The sequence below is a fragment of the Bidens hawaiensis genome, unplaced genomic scaffold (genome assembly GCF_021521415.1).
Source record: "Bidens hawaiensis isolate Kalapana, Puna unplaced genomic scaffold, B.hawaiensis_p1.1 tig00006085_1, whole genome shotgun sequence".
NCBI lineage: Eukaryota > Viridiplantae > Streptophyta > Magnoliopsida > Asterales > Asteraceae > Bidens > Bidens hawaiensis.
Window position 1 is genome coordinate 775,619 of NW_027491404.1, and position 25,164 is coordinate 800,782.

Here is a 25,164-nt window from a genome sequence, read left to right on the forward strand (position 1 = left end):
TTTAATATATTTGAGTCAGTTACTTTTTGGTTTAACATTAAACGGATTTCAACAAGCAATCGCGGCTACTGTCTATTAAACCACTAGAAACATTAATAGCCAACACATTATGGCTTTAACTGACATCATGCATTTATATAAAATAAATTCATTATTGCTGTTATTATTTATTATAATTATTACTATTACTATTTTTATTACAGTGTATTTTAAGAACTACCTACTATAAAAAAAAATAAAACATCATGTTGACACGTGACTCCAAACTAGAATGTCCACAATAGGGCGGTGCAAACGAAGATAACCGGACCGGCCGGGTAATACCCGACCTGGTGACCTATCAAAATGATAACCGAGGACCAGACCTTGACATAAATTTTGGGTGCCGGTTCACCGGGTTCAGTGCTTCGGGTAGGCTGTTCACGGTGATTGAGAGTGTCGAAACTCTAAGTAATCTTGAACTCGAACATCCGCATCCAAATTCTTTATGCCAATAACTTGAGAAAAATGATGATGGAGTTTTGAAAAGTATCTTCAAAAGTGGTTATAAGTTCTTTGAGTGCCTGAAAATATTTATGAAAGAAACATTTTGAGTATATTATAAAGAATCAATTAGCTATGGGGTTTTGAAGAAATTTTATGGGACTATGAGTAAAAAGAGAAGAAAATTGAAAATGTCTAATGAGTAAACATTTAAGAAAATGTCTAAGACCACCCGTAGTGAAAGAGAAGTTAGAGAACCCCCCCCCCCCCTCTCCTAGAAGTGACCGAGAAGAGGAGCAACAAAAAATTATGGTGTCCACCTGATTTTAATACTTTTTATTTATTTAACCACTAAAATTTTGACATTTCTCCCCCACCGCCACACCACTAAAATAAAATTTATCTTCTTGTTAACCGGCGTCACGTGACACACTTCTCCCTTCATTCTTCCCCACCACTACGCATGGTCTAAGTGATAACCAAATGTCTGATTATTATTTATCGCATCTGTCTTTTAAACCATGTGTAGTCATAAAGCCTCACCCCATGCATTATGCGCCACGTGACGCCCAGTCAGAGTTATGACATTTTACAAAAACAGGGTGTAGTCATAAAGCCTCACCCCCGGGCATTATGCGCCACGTGGCGCCCAGTCACTTTTACACTTATAGTTTTTTTTTATAAATTTTTTATTAAGAATAATCAAATAACAATAATATTTTATTAAATAAATATTACATTAAAATAAAGAAAAACTACTCGTCATCGTTGTCGTCCTAGTCGTCTTCGTCTTCATCGTCTTCGCCCTCGTCGTCGTCATCTTCGCCCTCGTCGTCGTCTTCATCATCGTCCTCATTGTTGCCCTCGTTTTGATCCTCGTTTTCACCAGGAAAAGGCCGATTCATTCAAAGATGTTGGACTAAATCCTCCTTTAGTGCGTTATGTCTCTCTTTTGACCGCACGAAATCCGAGATTTCGAGTCTTTGCTCCATACTTGCTGGAGTCCGTGGTGGATCCGGGTCCGGTATGAAAGTTGGACATATTGCTCTTCCCTCGTCCTCGATGATCATGTTATGCATTATGATACACATGCATAGCACATTTCATTCTTTCTAAAGACCATAGACGACAATGATTTTTAACAAAAAGTCACACCCCTAACTTAGGCCTAAGAGTGCGATCGACAGTTGGTACCATAATTGTAAATAAATCAGAGTTGCGTTAATTTAGCGGAAGACTTATAAACTTAAAGGATCAAAATATAATATTTACATATATTCAAAAGACGGGATTTATAAAATACCCGTTTAAGTTGTTACAAAAGTATTACTTGTTTTATGATTACAAACCATCATTTAATATGTTAAGTTTACAAAATAAATCCGAGCCATCGGATATTCAAAGAACTTCGTCACTCCAAGTGCTAACTTTGTTCACCTGCAAAATGTAATTAAAATACGTCAGCAACGAATGCTGGTGAACACGCTGACGCAAAATAATTTCTTTTTACTTTATTACCCCTCGAGACTACGCCTGTCTCGGCCCAACGTGGCTTAGGAATAACAAAGTTAAATCAACATATTTATAAACTCGAGTATCTACTCTAGGTCACCTCAGCAAACACCGCAGCGTTCGACTTAGTTAAGTACCCGTAAATATACACATAAGGTCGTACTCCCTGCAGGAGAGCGTCCTACGACCAAGGGTGGTGCGGTGTACCCATCGCGTAGTATCACCTATGTAGGGGATCCAAACACACGTATACCACAGCCTGAGGGCTAGGCTTATACTCTTATTTATAACGGTTTTAGGAACACGTGGTTCCTTGTAAACAATTTTCATATAACATGTTTGACTCATTTGAAAATAAGTTTATAAAAGTTTGGGGGCGTATTCACCTTTTCTCTTTGGGATCGGCTTCACTCACCGTCCGAGGGTCTTTCCCTTTTTATCTCGCACCTATAGTACGAGTATAAATATTTATTAGCCGGATATACAATTGTTAGTGCACGGTTTTGCGTCTTGAGTCTTTGTAATTGTCGTTAACGTTTTGTTTATTATTTAATGTAATAATTAGATTAATTATTATCTAGTTCGTTATGTGTAAAGTCTAGTTCTCTAGGGGATGTTAGCGAACTAAGACATTAAGTGTATTCCCTCCTGATTCGTTAAGGGATGTTAACGAATCAGGGGGTGTTTCGTCTAATTAATGTATGTAACGAAGTAGTGTCTGGTTCGCTAGGGGATCTTAGCGAACCAGACCTATCTTCTATATATAGTGAACACTGTTCACTGTTAATTTAAGTTTAGAGAGTTAATTATCGAATTCAGTCCAATCGCTCTGTCGATCTTCAACCTAACATTATACAAACAATTGATATACATATATACTGATAATATATAAACACATACAACACTGAATCTAAGGTAAGTATGAGCTAGATCTATATAAACGTATTAATCGATTATCCACAGATCTGAGATCTGTTAGTGTTATAGTTATTAGATTGATACGATTGTTTAACCGGGTTCCAACAAGTGGTATCAGAGCTGTTGGAGCTCAATTACACTTGATTCAGTTTTTAATTAGATTTTGATATTGTTAGTTTTCTGTTTGAGTGAATTTGAATTAAATTTATGTTGAATTGATTGAATTATGGACGAATTGGATTGAATTCTTGTTGGTATGGACGAATTGGTTAAGGTATTGGTACGAGTTTGTGAGTTGAAATTGAGTTTTGGATTGGTTTTGAGTGGATTGGTATTGGTTTTGGTTTAAGTCCGAAACAGAGTTTATGTTGTGATAAAATTGGATCAGTAATCAGAGTTGTTTGGTATCGAGGATTAGTGTATTAGATTCGCGATGATGTTACGAGTATTTTGGTAGGTCATTTGTGTGATTTGGTTAAGAATCGAGGTTATATTACAAATTTACGTATTCTGGGTTTCTGGGTTTAGTGTTCATCAAATCCAAATTTCTGTAAATTTTCTTTGAAGATTTGAAGATTTGAAGATGAATCTGATTCACTATCATCTTCATGGTGATTCGTTTTATTATTCACTTTGATTCGTTATCTAAATTAGTTGATTCGTCATAACTTTCAAGTGATTCGCTAGCCAGTTCGTATCATTTGTTAGTTCGTGTCAGCTGATTCGTTACTTGGATTAACTGATTTGTGTGACACGCGTCCACGTTGGGATTTGTGTCATAACAACCTTTGCCACGTGGCATAAGGTGTCAGAGTTTGTTACAAACGGTTGTAACAACCTGATTCGTTATAGTTGATTCGCTATCAACTATAGCTGACTCGTTATCTTATTTCGCTAAGGTTTTCTTGGTGATTCGTTACTGATTATTCCCTAACTCGCTAAGCTGATTCTGTGTGATTCGCTTATTCAATTCGTTAGTTTGAATTTCTGGTTCGTTAACTTTTTGTTTCGTTGATTGATTCGTTAAACTCAATCGCGATTCGTTGTCTGATCAATATTAACTTTGTTAAGATTTCTTTCGTTATTTTCCTGTTCACAGTTCGCTACAACTGTTCACAATTTGTTAATCTTATTCGTTGTTTGATTAGTTACATCCTTAAATTTTCAAACTTGTCAAAGATGGCCGGTATGTATGCATTGGCGTCTCAAAATATGTTGATGCAATAAATGTTGCAACTTGATACCGAGATAGGTTCACATTCGAAATGTCCAAGACTTATGAAGTTCAGTGACTTTGCCAAGTGAGAACCTAGGTTCCGTGCTCATCTAGGATCAGTTCATCCGGACTGTTCTTATTGTTTAGATGAAGTCTATATAGTTCCTATGATTGGAGATGAGACTATTAGTTATACACCAAAGGCCATTTCACAATACTCAGTTGAAGAAAAGAAAGCATTAGAGATAGAAATAAAAGCTTATTCTACTCTAACCACGGATTTGCCTGAGAATATTTTTCATCAAGTGGGTAGCATAAAAATATGTGCTTCTTTGTTTCAAGACATTCGAATGAGAAGTATGGGAAATACTGCTGAAAGCAAGAAGGTGATACTTAAGTTTCAATTCAAAAACTTTAATTTACTCAAAGGTGAGACAGTTGAAGAAATGACAACAAGATTCAATCACTTGATTGCTGAAATGGACAAGATGAAGTTGGAAGTTTCTGAGAGAGATAAAATTGACACTATTAAGAGTGTACTTCCATGTTCTTATTCCACATTCTTAATGGTTCTCAAGGAGAATAATTATTTCTTGAATGATGATTTGACTGCTATTAAATTTTTACAAAAGATTGAAGCTAGGGAATATGATCTTAAGTGCCAGAAATCTTCTAAGGAAAGTCAAGATCCTTCTTTCTATGGTGGTAGTATGCCTCTAAGTTCAACTATTTCTCCATTAACTGCTTTCCTTACTCAAGCTGCAAGTGAGAATGCTACTACAATGTATAGTGATCCACGAGCCTGTTTCTACACAGCTGGAAATACTGGATCTTCTGGTATCTTTGGTTCATCTGGAGGATCGGGAACTTCATCATCTACAAGTCAATTCTCATCTCAAACTAATGTAAACATAAAGGAAGCTGAACAAAACTTTGCATTTTTGTCTGCCTTTATGTCTTCTTACGAGAATTTGGTGAGTAGCAAGATTGCAACAAGTGATTTAACCGATGAAGACTATGATCAAATTGATCCCGATGATCTTGAACTCATGGATTTAAAATGGAACATGGCAATGATTGTTCGTAAGGTAAAAAGATTCATGCAAAGGACCGGAAAATATCTTCCTGCTCTGAATAAGAAGTTGGGTTTTGACAAGTTGAAGGTAAAGTGTTATAATTGTCAAGAATTCGGACACTTTGCGAAAGAATGTGACAAGCCAAAGAAGGAGTATACTGGTCCTCGTGGTCAAAATCAAAACTCTTCTACACTACGAGTCAATGATACTGAAAAGAAACCGTCTACTTCTGGGTCACATGCAGTGTTAGCTGATGGAGGTGATTGGTCACAACGACTATTGTGCAATGATAATCAAGCTAATCTAGCTATGTTTGGGTTTCCTGAATACACACAAGATATAAGTGGAAGTGAAGTTTCTTCTGACGCTGAAACTGAGTCTGAATCTGATAATCAAAGTGAAAAGCTTCCAACTAGCTTTGCTTGTATGGCTAAAATCAGTGATTCTGCTACATCTGCTTGCATGGCCAAACAAAGCAAGGTTAGTAATTCAAATTCTAAATTATCATGTGTTGATTGTGAGTATAATAAGTCAAAGATAGACTCATTAAAACTTCAAAATGATAATCTGTTAAAAGAGATTGTGTCTTTAAAAGATACTTATAGGCAATCCTTGACCTCTCAAATCAACTCGAGAGAGAAAATTGAGGCATTAACTATAAGCAATCATGATCTTAAAGCCGATTTATCTGTGAAAATGACAATCAATGACCAAAAGTTTCAAGAAAACTTGAAACATCGTTCGAAAATAACCGAGCTTGAGAATGAGGTTCTTGAGTTAAAGAACAAATTGGGTAAATTTCGAAACTCCTCGTTCTTGTTGAATGAAATTATTGAAGTTTCTGGAAAACAAAAGGATTCTAAGAAAGGGATAGGTTTTGTTGAAATTCCACCACCATTTCACAATGATTATAAAAGTCATCCTTTTGCTCCAACTGAAGAAGATGTTATTCCTAAAAAGCCTATGATTTCAGAAAATTCTAAACAAAGTAAATCTGAAACTGTTAAAACCCAATCAGTTTCTCGGGAAACCTCATGTTCAAAGTAACAAAGTTTTTGTTGAAAATGTTGACAAAGTTATCATCGAGGATGTGTTTGAACCTGAGATTATACACAAGAATAAGAACATTCCAAGTTCTAATCACATACTGTGTGAACCTCATGAATTTGAGGAGGCTGTGTATGGTTCGCACACAACTAAGATGAAGCAAGATGTTTTTGTCAAACCGGTGAAGGCTAAGGAACCAGAAAAACCCAAAATTTCTGATGAGGATTTGTTGCGTTTTATAAATCCTAATGCACTTAAGCCGTCATCTGCTCGTGTTTTTAAGTTAAAGGGGATAGATACGATGTTCACTGAAAAAGACATTCCAATTAGTATCATTAAACCTGAACTAATTGAGAGTGTGTTGTACAATGAAACTTCCAAGGTTCGTGAACTTGAACATCAATATGCTCATGCAAAAACATCAGTTTCATCAGATCCGATGACAAGAGCAAAGAAAGTTTTAAAACAAGCTAAACAAGTTAAATTTGTAAAATCTACCGGAACTGACACGTTGAAAAGTTTTTCGAATTGTTCTAATTTAGATTTTTACTTGAAAAAGAAATCTGAATTATCTAATGAGTATGCTAAGAGCATGACCAAAAATGTGAGTCATCATCAAAATTCTGCTTCATTCGTTCCAACTACTTCTCAACATCATCATGTAGACATGTGAAGTTGCTTTCTTTGTGGTCAACATGGTCATGTTGTAAGAAATTGTAGCCAAAATATCCATCAGAATCTTCATCCTTTTATCAAGGACCACTCTAAGCCGGTTTCTGTAGTAAAGGAGATTCTAAAACGACCAGTGTCGTATGCTGATGATACTCATATCATGTTTTCAGATGTACATCCTCGAAAAGTTGTTCATATGAATGAAACTCATGGTTCTGTTAAACCTAAGTTTATTCCTACTGAACCACTATGCAAAAATGTTAATTCAAATGTGGTTCAAGCTGCGTATCTAAGACGAAAGTCGAAGAAACCTGTATGTAGGTCCCCCGCCCCGGGGCGTCGCCGATCGATACGAGATCCGCACGATGTCTAGGAGTGCGGAATCCTTCTAGACTCGTTTATGGTGTAGAAGACGAAGAACACGATTACACACAAACACATACACGAACAAACACACGAATGGATAAACACATCTGCAGATCTTTTATATAATAACCGAAACACTTACATACAAAACATGAAAACAAATGACACGGCCGACCCGAGGTGAGCTCTACCTCGGGTCGTCCCACACGACTCTCTCTCTCGGTTTCTCTCTAGCTACTTGAACTTAACACACAAAACTCTTAATTTCTGGATCTCTAAACCTAAACAAGACACACATATATATATATAAACTTCGCGGGCTTGGGCCTGTAGGCGAAGTTGTTACAACTTCGCCTATGGCGAAGTTGTTCTAACTTCGCCTATGGCAGAAGTTGTTACAACTTCGCCTATGGCGAAGTTGCTCTAATTTCGTACTTCCACAACGCTGAACAGAATTGCATAGTGACGGTCACAAAATGCACCAACAGACTCCCCTTTGACCGTTGCTCTCAATTCTAACAAACACGAAAGATCATCTGTTACAAAACATGCACCAACAGACTCCCTCTTAACTGATGATCTTCTGTTTGCTCTTCAACCAGCCGTGTCTGAAACTGTCATGTAGCTTCACAAATCTACCAATCACCCAGCGTCTTCCATAGCAGATCTCCCCTTCAGTGTAAGCTTCTCCGACTATATAGATTGAGGTCTTTGAAATGCATGCATCCCCGTGCCTAATTGATCATCTCAACCAATCACGTGAAGTCCTTCTAACTTCACCAACACGTGAAGTTGGGCTCCCTCCACAACTTCACCAACAAGTCGGCATACGATAAGGTTTAATCTTCAACTACTCAACATCAAGTGATCAATTTCATCACAAAACCACATTGACAGAATCTAACACACATGACCATTAATTAATCCGAAGCATCTTCAATCACCAAGGATAACGATCAAGAACATAAACACTTTAAATCCCGATTAAATCCAACTTGTTCCAGAATTTTCACTCTAATAAATAAGCATCACGTTTCAGGATCCAATTCTCGAATGCCTTGAAAATAACATAAATAATATGCTCTGACCGCAATCCAGTAATGACGAAAACCTTCAGTTCAATTTGACTTTCTTCAGTTGGTCAACCTCGAACAACAACTATTTCATTTGCCCACAAACACCCAAATATGTGTCAATATCCAGTTTCACTCAATATCCCATTCACAACCTCTACTCCATATCCAGAGTTGACACGTATTTGTTCACACGTAAGACCCAGAGATAACAAGTTTCACTCGTTGACGGAACAACATCTCCGGTCTCACAATAATCGTGTACACCTGGCCATACAGACGAAAACTCCAAAACACTCTTTTTTTTTTCTCTCGTTAACTTCGCCTAAAGTCAACTTCGCCTGTCCATAACTTCGCCTGGCTATAACTTCGCCTGTCCATAACATCGCCTGACTGATATGCGAACTTGTGAGGTAGGCGAAGTTGTGGATAACTTCGCTTAACCTTATATCTTCGCCTAAACCCTAAAATTTAAGCGACAACTTCGCATGAACCCAATAACTTCGCCTGCGGCGCTGATCGGCCAGAAACGCATCAGAAACGTGCCAGAAACACCAAAATGCAGATCTCGAACCATAGCATAAGAGCCTAAGGCTCTGATACCACTTGTAGGTCCCCCGCCCCGGGGCGTCGCCGATCGATACGAGATCCGCACGATGTCTAGGAGTGCGGAATCCTCCTAGACTCGTTTATGGTGTAGAAGACGAAGAACATGATTACACACAAACACATACACGAACAAACACACGAATGGATAAACACATCTGCAGATCTTTTATATAATAACCGAAACACTTACATACCAAACCTGAAAACAAATGACACGGCCGACCCGAGGTGAGCTCTACCTCGGGTCGTCCCACACGACTCTCTCTCTCGGTTTCTCTCTAGCTACTTGAACTTAACACACAAAACTCTTAATTTCTGGATCTCTAAACCTAAACAAGACACACACATATATATAAACTTCGCGGGCTTGGGCCTGTAGGCGAAGTTGTTACAACTTCGCCTATGGCGAAATTGTTCTAACTTCGCCTATGGCAGAAGTTGTTCTAACTTCGCCTATGGCGAAGTTGTTACAACTTCGCCTATGGCGAAGTTGCTCTAACTTCGTACTTCCACAACACTGAACAGAATTGCATAGCGACGGTCACAAAATGCACCAACACTGTAACTTATTCCCAAGTTGCTGAACAACAATTGAATGCAGCTAAAGTTAACTTTTCTCAAGGAAACCAAAAGGTGCCCAAGACTGAGGCATGTGCTGCCTTTCTGAACTAATCATTTTCTTTTGTGTGTAGGGTTCATCCAAGACCATTTCTGGTGAAAACTGGATCATGGACATTGGATGTTCTCGTCATATTACTGGAAATCTCAACCTCTTATCAAATGTGAGAAATATTCAAGGGGGCTATGTGGCGTTTGCTGGGAATTCTGGGGGTATGATTGCACAGGAGGGTGATGTTTCAAATGGGAAAATTAAGTTTGAGAAGGTTAATTATTGTGATAAGGTGGATCATAACTTATTAAGTGTATCGCAAATTTGTGATAAGCAATACACGACAGTATTTACAGATAAAGAATGTCTTATTCTGAAACCGGGTTATGTGATTCCCGAGGACATGGATGTCATGCGATCACCACGATCAAATGATATTTATGTCTTGAATATGAATTCTAAATTATCTACATCGATCGAAACGTGTTTTATCTCGAAAGCAACCGAGAAAGACTCCGTACTTTGGCATCGAAGAATGGGTCACATACATGTTCGAAATATGAATTATTTAATGGCAAACGATTTGGTAGATGGGGTGTCGTTGAAGAACTTTAAGTTATCCGATCACTGTGTTGCTTGTAAGAAAGGTAAACAGAAGAAGAAATCGCAACCATGAAAGGTATTGAATTCCGTTGATACTCCGCTTGAACGACTTCATATGGATTTGTTCGGTCCAGTGAATCGGGCTAGTATTTCTGGAGACTGGTATTGCCTAGTCGTGACTGATGATTATTCGAGATACTCATGGGTCTTATTTATGAGTTCGACAGATCAAACGCCTGTTTTGGTACAAAATCTTATCACTAAGATCGAATCACTTTACAAACAAAAAGTGAGGAGAATTCGAAGTGATAATGGAATTGAATTCAAAAACACTATATTGGATTTCTTTTGTGTTCAAAAGGGAATTCACCGTGAATATAGTGCACCTTATGTACCTCAACAAAATGGTGTTGCAGAACGAAAGAATAGAACCTTGATTGAAGCTGCAAGAACTATCCTCGCTGATTCTAAGCTTCCTGTCCAATTCTGGAATGAGGCGGTGAACACAGCTTGTTACACGCTTAATCGGGTTTTGACTGTTAAACGACTCAAGAAGACAAGTTATGAGCTCTTGAACAATCGAAAGCCTAACTTAAAGTACCTGGAACCCTTTGATTTCCTTATACAATATTGAAGAAGTATGCGGGTAAATTTGAGGAAAAAGCGATCGAAGGTTATTTCTTGAGGTATGCATCTCCAAAGAAAAGGGTATATAATTTTACATCTGGTTGTGTTGAGGAATGGTTCCATATGGATTGTCAACGGTACACTACTCCTCCTCAAGGGAAAGGTCCCGAATGGATGTTTGACTACGACAGCTTATTTAATACATTTACTCCATCAATCAATCATCCAGATGAAGATTTAGTCCGTGCTTATTTTGAAGAACATTTGGAAATTCCAAGATTTGCAAGTTCCAATGATGTTGAAGCTCTATATGTTGCTCCAACTGAAGAACCTGATCATGATTCTTCTGTTCATTATGATACTGCTTTGTCTTCATCTGATGATAATGTAATTGTGATTGATGATAATGTTTCATCTCCTGAATTGGGTGAACATTATACTAACTTATTTGAACACGTTGCTGTTTTTGAAAATCCTACTCTTAGGATTCGTAATTACCATCCACAAGAAAATATTATTGGAGATCTTGATGTAGGGGTTCAGACACGACATCAAATTGCCTCTTCAAGTGACAATAATGCTCTATGTGCTCATGCTGACTTACACGCATCTGAAATTGCTACTGTTGCTAAATTTACTTGTTTTCTATCTCAAGTTGAACCTACAACTCCTCGTGTGGCTCTAAAAGATCCTTCTTGGGTAGAAGCTATGCAAGAAGAATTACAACAATTTGCACGTTTAGGTGTTTGAGATCTTATTGACAAACCTGCTAGTGTCAAGAGAGCAATTTCGACAAAGTGGGTATATAAGTGTAAGAAAGATGACCGTGGGGTAATTGTAAGAAACAAAGCACGTTTCGTGGTGCAAGGTTTTCATCAGCAAGAGGGTATTGATTACACTGAGGTTTATGCTTCAGTTGCAAGATTAGAGTCAATTCGAATCTTCCTGGCTTATGCTGCTTACAAGAATATCAAAGTGTATCAAATGGATGTTAAAAGTGCTTTTCTCAACGGCGAACTTCATGAGGAAGTGTTTGTTCTACAGCCTCCAGGTTTTGAAGATCCTGATTATCCTGACCGTGTTTACCGATTAAACAAGGCATTATATGGTCTACATCAAGCCCCGAGAGCTTGGTATGGCACGCTCGCAGATCATTTGACGGATAACGACTTTAAACGTGGAACTGTTGACTGCACTCTATTTTATAAGAATATTGGTGATGATCTTCTGCTCGTTCAGATTTATGTTGATGACATAATCTTTGGGTCTACAAACGATTCATTGTGTAAGGAGTTCGAGAAATCTATGAAGAACAAGTTCGAGACGAGCTCGATGGGAGAGATGAATTTCTTTTTAGGGTTGCAGGTTCATCAGTCTGCGAAGTGAATCTTCATTCATCAGACAAAATATGTGAACGACGTCTTGAGCCGATTCAAGATTACTGCCAGAAAAATCCCTTCTACTCCTCTTCCAGTGGGTCACAATTTATCACCGGATGAATTGGAGGATACCGTTGATCCGACCCTCTATCGTGCTATGATTGGTTCTTTAATGTATTTAACTGCTTCTCGACCCGACATAATGTTTGCTGTTTGTTTATATGCTAGGTACTAAGCTAGTCCCCGAGTGACTCACCTGGCAGCGATCAAGCGTATTTTTCAATATCTACGGGGAAATCCTGAAATCGGGTTATGGTACCCCAAAGATGATACTTTTGATCTTACCGCTTACTCAGACTCAGATTATGGAGGATGCAAGATCAATTTCAAGTCTACTACAGCGGGATGTCAATTCTTAGGAAGCCGGCTTGTTTCCTGGCAGTGTAAGAAGCAGACAACGGTCTCCACTTCAACTGCCGAAGCTGAGTATGTTGCAGCCTCGAGTTGCTATTCCCAGGTTCTGTGGATACAACAACATCTTCGCAACTACGGTTTGAAATTTCTTACTACTCCCATTTTGATTGATAATTCTGCTGCTATTAGTATCACAAAGAATCCCGTACAACATTCTAAAACGAAACATATCAAAATTCGATATCCTTTTATACGGGATTGTTATGAAAAGAAATTAATTGATCTTGAGAAAGTGCACACTGATTTTCAAAAAGCCGATCTATTTACCAAAGCGTTTGATAAAACACGTTTTAACTTTTTGCTTGGTTTAAATGGATTGAAGACCCTTGCTGAGATCCTAAAGTTAGGATGATTATCTTTATTTTTAGTTTTGTTCTAGTTTATAATTTTGTTTTTAGGTTTTAGGGGGTGTATTCTAGAAAATACAAAAATATTATGCTTTGAGTTTGTATAGATAAAACCCAAAAACATTAGAAAACATAGAAAAATCAAAAATATTGTTCTTTCTTGTTTTATTTTAATATCTGAAAAAGCAATAACATTTTAAAATTAGAAAATTCCAAAAAGATTGTGATTTCTGTTTGACCAGAAAAATTTCTGAAAAAGTCAAAAAGAATGTGAATTTTCTTGTCTTTGTAAAGAAAAATCCGAAAAAGACAAAAAGATTGTGTTTTTAGTTTGTAAAGAGAAAAACCAAAAAGATTTTAGCTTATGTTCGCTGAAAATTATGTCATTTGCTTCTATTTTTAAGAACATATACTTGTATATGTTTGGTCCTGATAATCTCTTGGAAATCTTCGGGTTAGCCATTTATCTGACAAATGGAAAGTATTTGGGGCGTTCGTTAAGCACTCTACTTTATTTTTTAACTGAGAATTTAGTCAGTTATTTAAGTTTGTGAAGCGTGCTTGCATGTTTTGGTCCTATTCACTACTTGTAGATGACTAGGATAGCCATTAATTTATGAACTTAAATTAACTGGGGCAATTTAAATCATTTTGTTTTATGCTCCTCAAAATCTTGAGTTTTTGAAGAAAAAAGAGAAAATGATATTACATTGATTATTTGACCCCAAATTCAGAAAGAAATAAGCTTAAAAGACTGTGTGCTTAATCATTGGTGCATTGATAGGTCTTAAACAAGCTGCTAGAGTAAAGTAAGTGATATAAATTTAAAGAAAAGCCAAATTGAAAGAGGTGTTAGTCTCTAGCAAAAGTCTCGGTGAAGATGGCAGAAATGTAATAACCGATCATACTCAAGCCTTATCATTGTTGATCACCCAAAAATATAATAAAGCAAATAACAAGCGTTAGGATTCTGGACACTATGAGTCTTTATGCGGCTTAATCATCTGGGTATTCATAAGCATGAATATTTCACTCGCTTCTTAGAGCTAACCCAAAGTCATTAAACTTGATCACTGCTGTACTCTGTATAATCTAAATTATTGACTTGATCAAAATCCGCTGTTAGTCATACAATTGTTCCTCCCTTGCGTGCGTCTCAATACCAATAAGAAACGGACCCCAGGGGATACAATGTATGTAAGCCGACAGATGGACTCGTGCATACTCACTCACAGTAAAGGAAACCAGATGCATTGCTTAAATATTCAAAAGGTTTCAAATTTTGATCAACATTATAATGGTTTAAGTCAAGTTGGGCTGATTTGGAAAAAATCAAATTAAGCTTGAACCGAGATTAGGGGCTGATTGTTTCTGATATTCTGTGCGCTAATTGAACCATAAATCATATCACAAAAATGCTCGAAGGTTTGTTATAAGATTTAAGTGAACAACTATATCAATGACCGACTTAACGCCAGTCATAATATCGCTGAAATATAAAACTGTGATGGAAGGGCATTTTGGTCAATATGATTCTCTGCTCAAACTCAACAAAAATACAAAAATATGTACTGCTTTTGATAAATCATTGAAAAACACAAAAAGATTGTCTATTTTCTAATTCGGATATTCTTTTGTAAATACATTCTTTAATTTTTTACAAAATACCAAAAATATTTTATTTTTCGTACTTTACATATTATTTAATGCTTTTAAGTTATGTTTCGTAAAAATGAAACGGTTTTTAAGGTACTTAGTTATCGGGATAAAACGGTTCTCGGTAGTTTTTTTAAGTTAAAATTTTATTTATTTAATTCATTTAATTTAATTTAAAATTAAATAAAGATTTTAATTCGTTAAAAGCTACTTCGTTATTTATGGATAACGAACTAGGTGATTCTTTAGCGAACTGGTTTCTAGTTCGCTCACCTAATTCGCTTCCGCAATCTGTAACGAATCATCCCTTCTTCGTTATACATATTTAACGAATCAAGACACGAATCATGTCTTGTTCGCTACCCAAAGGTAACGAACTGGAATAGCGAATTAGCTAATTCGTTATTTAAAATTCAAACGAATTGCGTAATTCGTACACTGTGTACCTCGGGTAGCGTGTTAAGTTATATAGGATAAGAAACACGAACAGTCCTTCACTGTTCGTCTTCTTCCTTCACCCTAAAGTAACTCTATTCAAAATTTTATCTGAAATTTCGACTTTCACATTTCGACATTTCAAGGATATCTTTGTGTGTCTAAGGTATAGACGATCATCGCGATGTGATTTTCGTCAAAAATGAGTGTGATTTGATAGATAAATTATGTACTTTTGTGGTCTAAGGGTTTTCCGAGTCTTTAAACCCTGATTTGTTTATGCACTATTGTGATAATATAGATTATTAATGTTTCAATGTAATCGGAATGTGATTTCGACACCCTTGGTGGACTTTAATCGACGTTTGATTATAGTTTGCCGGGTTGATTATGTTTACATAGTTTCTGTGTTTCTGTTTGCTTCGGTTAACCTAAGTATCTCTGGGTTTTGAGTCTCAATCTCATCACCATGAGCTTCATTGTGTGTTTCCGAGTTCAACACGTTCATTGTCTTGATGATTCAACGATAGTTATGGACTAATTGCTTCTGGGTTCATATTGTTGACTATCTGTGTTCATCGCAATTTTGACTTTGACTTTGAAGGTCAAAGATTAAGTCTAATTAATTTACCATTCGTTCTCCTTAGCGAATTGAAACTGTTTCGTGTCCAATTCGTTAAGGACATATACGAACTAGCTTAGCGAAGAATGGAGTTCACGAATCAAATGTGGATTCGTTAAAAGTATAACGAACTAGATCCTTAGTTCGTCATTTTGAATAGTAATTCGCTAAGACTACTTCGTTAGCTTATTTACCTGATAGCGAATCGCACGATTCGTTACTGTATAGTAACGAATCAGTGAGATATTTAACGAATGACATTCAATTTTAATTAAATAATTAAAGTATTTAAATTGTCTAAACGCGTAAATAAATTAAATACACATATCTTTTGACACCGAATATACACCATTTATAAATAACTAGACATATATTGATGTTTAATACATATTACGTCTTCACATTTCTCATATTTGTTTATATTTATACAGTAAACATGGCTGATCAAGTAAATCAAGATCCACCAATTGCCGATCAAGGGCAACAAGTTCAATCACCACAACAAGAGCAACAAGACGATGTTATTTTACTACCATTTGACAAGTAACATAATATCTGTGCTTACGTGAATCAAGATGTGGTAAATGTGGATTTTTTTGGGGATATGTTAGCCTTCTTACGATGCTCAGTGATACACTATGCTATAACTGCTAGACCTAAAGTGTATCTGAGTATTATCAGGCAATTTTGGAACACAGCTGAATATGTTGAGGACGATAAATACATTCGAGCTACAATCAATCAAACCCCGATTACCATTGATGTTGAGGTTATTCGCTGCGTACTTCAATTTGGTGATAATGATAACAACCCAAGTGAATTCGACAGGCCGCTGGTTAAAGGTTTATTTACAAGCTTGCGTTATGATGGTGGCATTCATAAATCTATGTTGAACAAGAACTGGTTGTGTCCACCATACAAGTATCTTTTACATGTTCTACTTTATTGTATGAGTGGCCGTCGTGGTGGGTTTGACGAATGTAGACTTAGCTTACAGTCAGCTTTTGTAGCGTTGATCTTGAACAAGCCATTTAATTTCTCGGAACTAGTCTTTGATCATTTGGAAGAACAAGTTTAGCAAACACTTCAGTCAAAGAAGTTCTTGATGTATCCTCGCTTTCTACAGCTGATTATTCAAGATTTAATTCCGAATTTGGCTATTGATCAGACGTTGGTGAACGATGTACTTCATATGGAACACATGACAGCTGAAACTGTGCATCGAATGTTAACTTATAGAAAAGAGAAGCCACAAAATAAACAGATGATTGGTCATATAATCAATCCGAATTATGCATGTCCTCCTAATGAACGCTGGATCCATGACGATTCGGATTCCGAACGTGAAGGTGGAGAAGGTGGGAACGATGATGATGGGAATGATGATGGTAATGATGGTGATGGTGGATCTGGTGATGCTGCTTTTCAAGAGCAACAAGAGGCAGTCAATGCTGCTTTAGCTGCCACCATTGCAGCTCAACAAGAAATGAAACGGAAAGGGAAAGCGGTGGCAACTGGTGAGACATCAAAGAAGAGACGTGTTTCAGAGGGGGCTGGGGTAATTTTTGAGGTTCCACCACCACGTCAATCAACAAATCAACGCTCGAAAGAGCTGCCTACTACTAGCACTCCGATGCTTACATTGACGACGACGTTGGTGTCGCATGAAAGGCTTGGTGTAATTCCACAAACGGCGTTATCAGAAATACCAAGGCCTCTTGCTACAGTGTCTACTGTCCCTTCAACACCCTCGATGAGGCCTCCTCCTCCTCGTCCTCTTACTCCACCACCTCCAAGTGATGTCTCGTTTATCAGAATCACTCGACCTCAAGGTCCAATCCAACCAGTTCATCCATCTCTGTATAACATGCCATCAAACCGTCAGACTAAGATGCTGCTGAATCTTCTACATCTTTATGAAAACCAAATGGCAGCTGATCGTCAGAACCAAGAAAGACTTATGGAGAATCAACGACGGTTGATGAGTTATATCTCATTTTGTCAGAAAGAGACTAAGTCGTTGCGTACGATTGTTGAGTCTCAGGGGGTGAAATTAAAGAAACAAGAGGAGTTAATCCTTCAACTGACATGCAAAGAAGATGCCCTGAAGAAAATCAAAGATGATGATAAAGACCCTGATGAGTCTGGTGCAGGAGGTGAGCCTAAACAATCGCATGGTTCATCTTCCAGTGCTGGTACTAGTGGCGGTGAAGACTCGGGTAAACAGATTATCATATATCAAGATCCAACTGCTGCTAAGCCAATTGAGATGATTGCGGCTAATACTATGATATTTGTGGATGGATCGGGGGTAGTTAAAAGTGTGGTTAACAGGGATGAGATAGAGGTTGGGGAGTTTGTGGAGAGGTCTCTGACACGGGAGCAGATTTCCATACTTGGGCTTAATGACGAACAATTAACCGTGTTAGAAACTGAGCCAGATGTTGAGGTTGTGAATGAAGAAGGTTTAGAAGATGATCCGTCTATTCAGATGAATACAGAGTTTATTTATGAGGATGAGGATATTGGAATGGAAGACGTAACTGCTGAGGAGTATCCAAACTTGTATCAACACACAAACGTTGATCAAGGTGCTCCGGTATTCAATGAAGAAACAATCAAAGAAGCAGAAGACCATCTTGTAGAGAAGTCCAAAGGAAAGGGTTTTTAGACTGGTAAACCATTTGATCTGTCTGTTGAGGAGATTCTGAGCTGGTTTAGATTTAAAGCAACAGGTAGGATTATCAAGGCATATCGGATTGTAGATCAAGAACGTAATAACACAACTGCTGCATGGGTTAAAGAAAACCAAGTGACGTCCTTCAAGACTGTTTCCAAGGTACACGGTGACATTGTCTCCTGGCTTTATGATTCTGAGCTGAAAGTATGTATAATCAAATGGGAGAAGGGGATCCAGTACTATGAAAAGATAAGGGACGTTCTGCCATTACTGCGGTGGGATGTTCGTACCCTCGCGAGACGTCAATTTATCAATCGTGGGGGTTACCGAACAGCTGAGTGGTCCATCAACACTTACTGTTCGAGGTCAATCATGGCTTCAAGTTTTTCAATCCCCAGGTCCCAAGACGTAAGCGTATTGACGAGATTGATCCGAGGACTGGCTGGAGAAAACTTGTCCTGAAAGTGAGCCGCCAAAGACGATGAAGCAGGTTCCTGTGAAGACGATGCCTCAAGACATGCATCTCTCATTCAACCGCTGGTACTATGACAATCGTACTGGCGAGGCCGTCATTGTTCTTGGTAGAGGACTGAAGACTGAGCTCATCAAGATAATCGACCCGATGTGGTTGGTTAATTTATCAGAGACAGACAATGATGTGCTCCACAGGAAGCAGATTTTGTTCGAGCGCCAAGAAGACTATGACCTGGCTATGCAATTCCAACGAGTGGTGTGTCATGAGCATGGAATTCATAGTTGCAGAGACTGGCAGTCCAAGCGCTTCAAATAATTTAAAGACAAAGAGCTCAAGACGAGGGGGTGTTTGTTAGTGCACGGTTTTGCGTCTTGAGTCTTTGTAATTTTCGTTAACGTTTTGTTTATTATTTAATGTAATAATTAGATTAATTATTATCTAGTTTGTTTTGTGTAAAGTCTAGTTCACTAGGGGATGTTAGCGAACTAAGACATTAAGTGTATTCCCTCCTGATTCGTTAGGGGATGTTAACGAATCAGGGGGTGTTTCGTCTAATTAATGTATGTAACGAAGTAGTGTCTGGTTCGCTAGGGGATGTTAGCGAACCAGACCTATCTTCTATATATAGTGAACACTGTTCACTGTTAATTTAAGTTTAGAGAGTTAATTATCGAATTCAGTCCAATCGCTCTCTTGATCTTCAACTTAACATTGTACAAACAATTGATATACATATGTACTGATAATATATAAATACATACAACACTGAATCTAAGGTAAGTATGAGCTAGATCTATATAAACGTATTAATCGATTATCCATAGATCTGAGATCTGTTAGTGTTAAAGTTATTAGATTTATACGATTGTTTAACCGGGTTCCAACAACAATCCGGCTAAAGACCTTTAGTCTTGTTCTATACCTCGATGCACCTTTAGTTCATATATCTCATTTACTTGAAATCCTTTAGTTTAAAAGTAATTTATAAACCTTTAGTTTATATAAAAACCTGACGTTTCTTCTTCTCTAAGAAACGTATTCTATTTCTTTTATTATTTAAGAATACTCATTATTACTTAAATAATATTTTCATAACAAAGAACGTACATATATACTTACACACATATATACATATTCACAATTCATTCTTTTATTCTTTTCTTTGTTATGTTCATATTTCTGTTAACGAGTATAACCTCGACTTAAGGCTTAAGCCTTATAATATAATATTATATTATATTAATTTTTCGTTACGCCTAACCTTATTGGCGTATTGGAAACCCTAGAAACTTAAGAAACACTTCAACGCCACTTGACCAACGTTCCTTCTTGTCGTTGAACACCAATCTTTCAACACTCAACGACACGCTTTACGAGATTCATTGTCATGATAACAACACCTTCTTGGGTGGTGGGTAGCACAAACTTCGAGGAAATGTCGACACGGAAATCAAGGTATTGAGCACGCTTATCGAGGTATTATAGTACGGATTTCGAGGTGGATCGAGAGTCGGGTTCTCGGGGTTTAGAGAGGAGCTAGTGAGAGAAAGGAGAGCAGGTTTTAGTGTGAGGATTGCATGAACCCGGACCTGCTATTTATAGAGCTGAAATTGTCGCGCTACGCGATGGGTCACTTGGCAAGCCCATCGCGTAGCGCGATGTAGGCTTGCTGAATCAAGGCATAGACTTTCCACGTGGTGACACGTGGCAGGCTCCGCGCCACGTGGCGACACGTGGCGGACGTGTGGCCACGTGGCGGCAGACGGTGCCACCGTGTGCCACGTGGCACACGTGTCACACTTTGTCAGACACCCCATCGCGATACGCGATGAGTGTCCCTTTTGATCCATCGCGTATCGCGATGGGTCAAGAAAACAGAATTTTCAATTTTGACCCTGACGTTTGGAATTTGGCATATTTAGTCCCTTGACATAGGAAACTTGACAATTTTGAACTCAAAATTTTCACAATGTTACATCCTTCCCACCTGAAATAAATCTCGTCCTCGAGATTGCTTCATAAGAACAAGTGGGGATATTTCTTTTTCATTTCCGATTCGAGTTCCCATGTATATTCGGGTCCTCTACGCAAGTCCCATTTTACTTTCACAATTTTCAAAGTTTTTCTTTTTAATTTCTTTGTTTTCGAATCTTCTATTTGAATTGGACGTTCTGCAAATTTTAAGTTCTCGTTTATTTCAACGTCTTTTAATGGCATAGCCAAAGATTCATCGGTCAAGCATTTTCGCAGATTCGAAACATGGAATACATCATGTATCCCTTGCATTTCCTCGGGCAGTCGCAAACGGTATGCAACAGTGCCGATTCGTTCGAGTACCTCGAAAGGTCCAACGAATCGAGGACTTAACTTTCCTTTCTTACCGAAGCGAACAACGCCTTTTCAAGGCGAGACTTTTAAAAGAACTTTGTCACCAACATTAAATTCTAACGGCTTACGACGGACATCGGCATAACTCTTTTGGCGATCACGTGCTGTCTTAAGTCGTTCTCGGATTTGGAGAATCTTGTCGGTGGTTTCTTGGACGATCTCGGGTCCAGATAATTGATTATCTCCGGTTTCAGACCAACACACAGGCGTTCTACACTTTCGACCATATAACGTCTCGAATGGTGCGGCTTGAATACTTGTGTGATAGCTATTATTGTACGAGAACTCCATTAGGGGTTAGTGGTCATCCCAACTTCCACCCAAATCAATTACACAAGCTCGGAGCATGTCTTCCAACGTTTGAATTGTCCTTTCGCTTTTCCCATCGGTTTGCGGATGACAGGCAGTGCTAAGGTTTAGCTTTGCACCGAGTGCTTGTTGGAAGCTTTTCCAAAAGTGAGACGTAAAACAACTGTCTTGATCAGAAAATATAGACAGCGGTATCCCATACAAAGCAACAATGTTGTTCACATAAATATGCGCTAATCTATCCATTGAGTACGACTCATTGATGGGTATGAAGTGTGCGAATTTTGTCAATCGATCCACAATCACCCAAATAGCATTGTGTTGTCGAGTCATTTTTGGGAGTTTGGTAATGAAATCCATAGTAGTTAACTCCCACTTCCATGCAGGAAGTTCGGGTTGCTGGAGCAATCCCGAAGGCTTTTGGTGTTCAGCCTTGACTTGAAAACAAGTTAAGCATTTCTCCACATGCGAAGCGACATCCCTTTTCATTCCATTCCACCGATAGTTTGCTTTGAGATTGTGATACATTTTGTCGCTTCCGGGATGCATCATGTACTTGGATTTGTGAGCTTCTTTCAAAATTTTCTCACGCAAGTCTCCAACGATTGGTATCCAAATCCTATTACCGAGTCACCTTTGACTAACGAGTCAATGGTGCCGTTGCGTTTTTCATCGGCGATTTGGTTTTCATTGATCGCTTGAGCTTGAGCAGATTTGATTTGTTCAAAAAGATCAATTTGAAGTTCTAGACGCAATGCTCGAACTCTTTTAGGTTTCTCATGCTCCTTGCGACTTAAGGCATCAGCCACGACGTTGGCTTTGCCCTCATGGTAAACAATCTCACGATCATAATCATTGAGCGTTTCCATCCATCGCCGTTGGCGCATGTTGAGCTATTTTTGATCAAAGATGTGTTTTAGACTTTTGTGACCGGTTTACACGGTAAATCTTACTTCATAGAGATAGTGCCTCCATATCTTAAGTGCAAAGATTATGGCGCCTAACTCTAGATCGTGAGTTGTATAGTTCTTTTCGTGTACTTTGAGTTGACGAGAGGCGTAGGCGATTATTTCTTGCGTTGCATTAGTACGCATCCCAAACCGGAATGAGACGCGTCACTAAATACTATAAAATCCTCAGTACCTTCTGGCAAAGCCAGCATAGGTGCTTGGGTGAGCTTTTGTTTAAGTATATTGAACGCCTCTAGTTGCTTCGCTCCCCATTCATACTTGATATTCTTACGAGTCAAAGAAGTTAGGGGAACAGCGATTCGAGAAAAGTTTTCAATGAACCTACGGTAGTAGCCGGCCAAACCTAAGAAACTTCGAATCTTGGTTGGCGACTTTGGGACCTCCCACTTAGAGATAGCTTCAATCTTAGCGGGGTCCACTTGAATAGCATTGACGTTGATGATGTGACCAAGAAATTGCACCTCGTGCAAACAGAACTCACATTTCGAGAACTTGGTGTACAACTTCTCGGTTCTAAGAATTTCAAGCAACATTCGAAGATGGATTTCATGATTGGCCTTTGACTTAGAGTAAATAAGTATGTCATCGATGAATACGATAACAAATTTATCCAAGTAAGGCTTGCAAATACGATTCATCATGTCCATGAACGCAACTGGGGCATTAGTAAGTCCAAACGGCATGACCGTGAACTCATAATGTCCATACCTTATTCGAAACGCGGTCTTTGGAATATCTTCTGATTGGACTTTGAGTTGGTGATAGCCGGAACGAAGATCGATTTTAGAAAAGAAGCTAGCACCTTGAAGTTGGTCAAAAAGATCATCGATTCGAGGGAGTGGATAACGATTTTTGATTGTGACTTTGTTTAACGCACGATAATCGATACACATACGCATAGATCCGTCCTTTTTTTGGACGAATAGAATTGGCACTCCCCAAGGTGACGAACTCGGTCGAGTGAAACCTTTCTCCAAGAGCTCATCGAGTTGTTTCTTTAATTCCTTCATCTTAGTTGGCACTAAGCGATACGGAGCTTTGGCGGTCGGAGCAGTACCAGGAATGAGATCGATTCTAAACTCTACTTAGCGGTCGGGAGGACTTCCGGGGAGTTCATCAGGAAAGACATCGGAAAAGGCGAAAACAATAGGAAAGTCCTTGATTTCTTTTGGCTTGGACTCTTCAGTGACGTAGGCCATGAATGCGAGGCATCCTTGATTCAAACATTTTTTAGCCCTAATCATGGAGATTATGCTAACTTGACCGACGTCTTTGTTCCCTTCAATTCGAATCGTTCGTTTATCAGGGGCTTGAAGTTCAACAGTTTTGCTATTGCAGATGATACGGGCATGGTTATCGGATAACCAATCCATACAAGTACAATATCAAAACCAGCCAAACTCATGAGCAACAAACAGATAGGCAAAATATAACCAGCTAGAAGGATTTTTACGTTTTCAAGGGCTTTGAAGATCTTAACGATTTCGCCAACAGCAATCTCGACGCTTAGAGTTTTATTTAACCTTATTAAAGGTTCGTTTAATAGACTACAAAAACTATAATCTATAAAACTAAAATTGGCACACGAATCAAATAAAACTCTACCATAGGTGTCGTTGACTAGAAACGTACCGGTAATGGTTTCCGGCATGTCAGCGGCTTTCTTTGTGTCGAGTACAAAGACTCGAGCATTTCCTTTCTTGTTCTGGCCACTTCCACCCGCACCACCAGCAGCGGGTTTGTTCTTTGGGCACTCGAAACTGAGATGGCCCATTTCTTTGCAGTTGTAGCACGTCATTTTCTTCTTCTAGCAGTCAGCAGCCGCATGACCCGTACGGTTGCATAATTCACACACTTTTGGAGGCGGAGAAAAATTGCATCGGCCTTTGTGGTACCTTCTACAAGTCTTGCATGGCATAGCACTTGAATTGATTCAACTTTGGTTTGTGCCTTTGCCCTTGTAGTTGGTGCCTCCACTCGTTCTCCCTTGAACAGTTGTTGTTGAAACCTTCTTGTCCTCTTATTTGTTGCGGACCATGCCGCCCATCAAATAACCAGCTAACTCCATTGCGGAGTCGGCGGTTTGAGGTAGGTGAGACCTCACCATGTCGCGGATTTCCCGCGGTAGTCCCCAAATGTATCGTGTGACTTTGCTGGACTCAGGGTTAACTAGCAGGGGAACAAGGCGACAGTACTCATGGAACTTGGTATTGTACTCTCGGAGATTTGACCCTACGACCTTAAGATTGAGAAGCTTAGTTTGGATTTGGTCGGTTTCATGCATGGGATAAAATTTTGCCATCAACAATGCTTTGAACTCATCCCAAGTCAAGCCATACATCATCTCTCTCCCCTTGCTCATCAACCATTCCACCACTCAAGCGCCTTCCTTTAAACATTAAGGCGGAATACTGAATTCTCTCTTCATCAGTACACTTACTTGTAATCACGATTATTTCCATCTCTTCAAGCTACCTCACGGTCGCGATGGCTCCCTTATCCCCATGGAACTCTTTTGGTCCATAGTATTTAAAGTCTTTAAACGAACACCCACTAATTTTGAGTTTCTTGACTCTCGCCTAACTCCACCATCGGCGTTAGACTCATGAACACTCT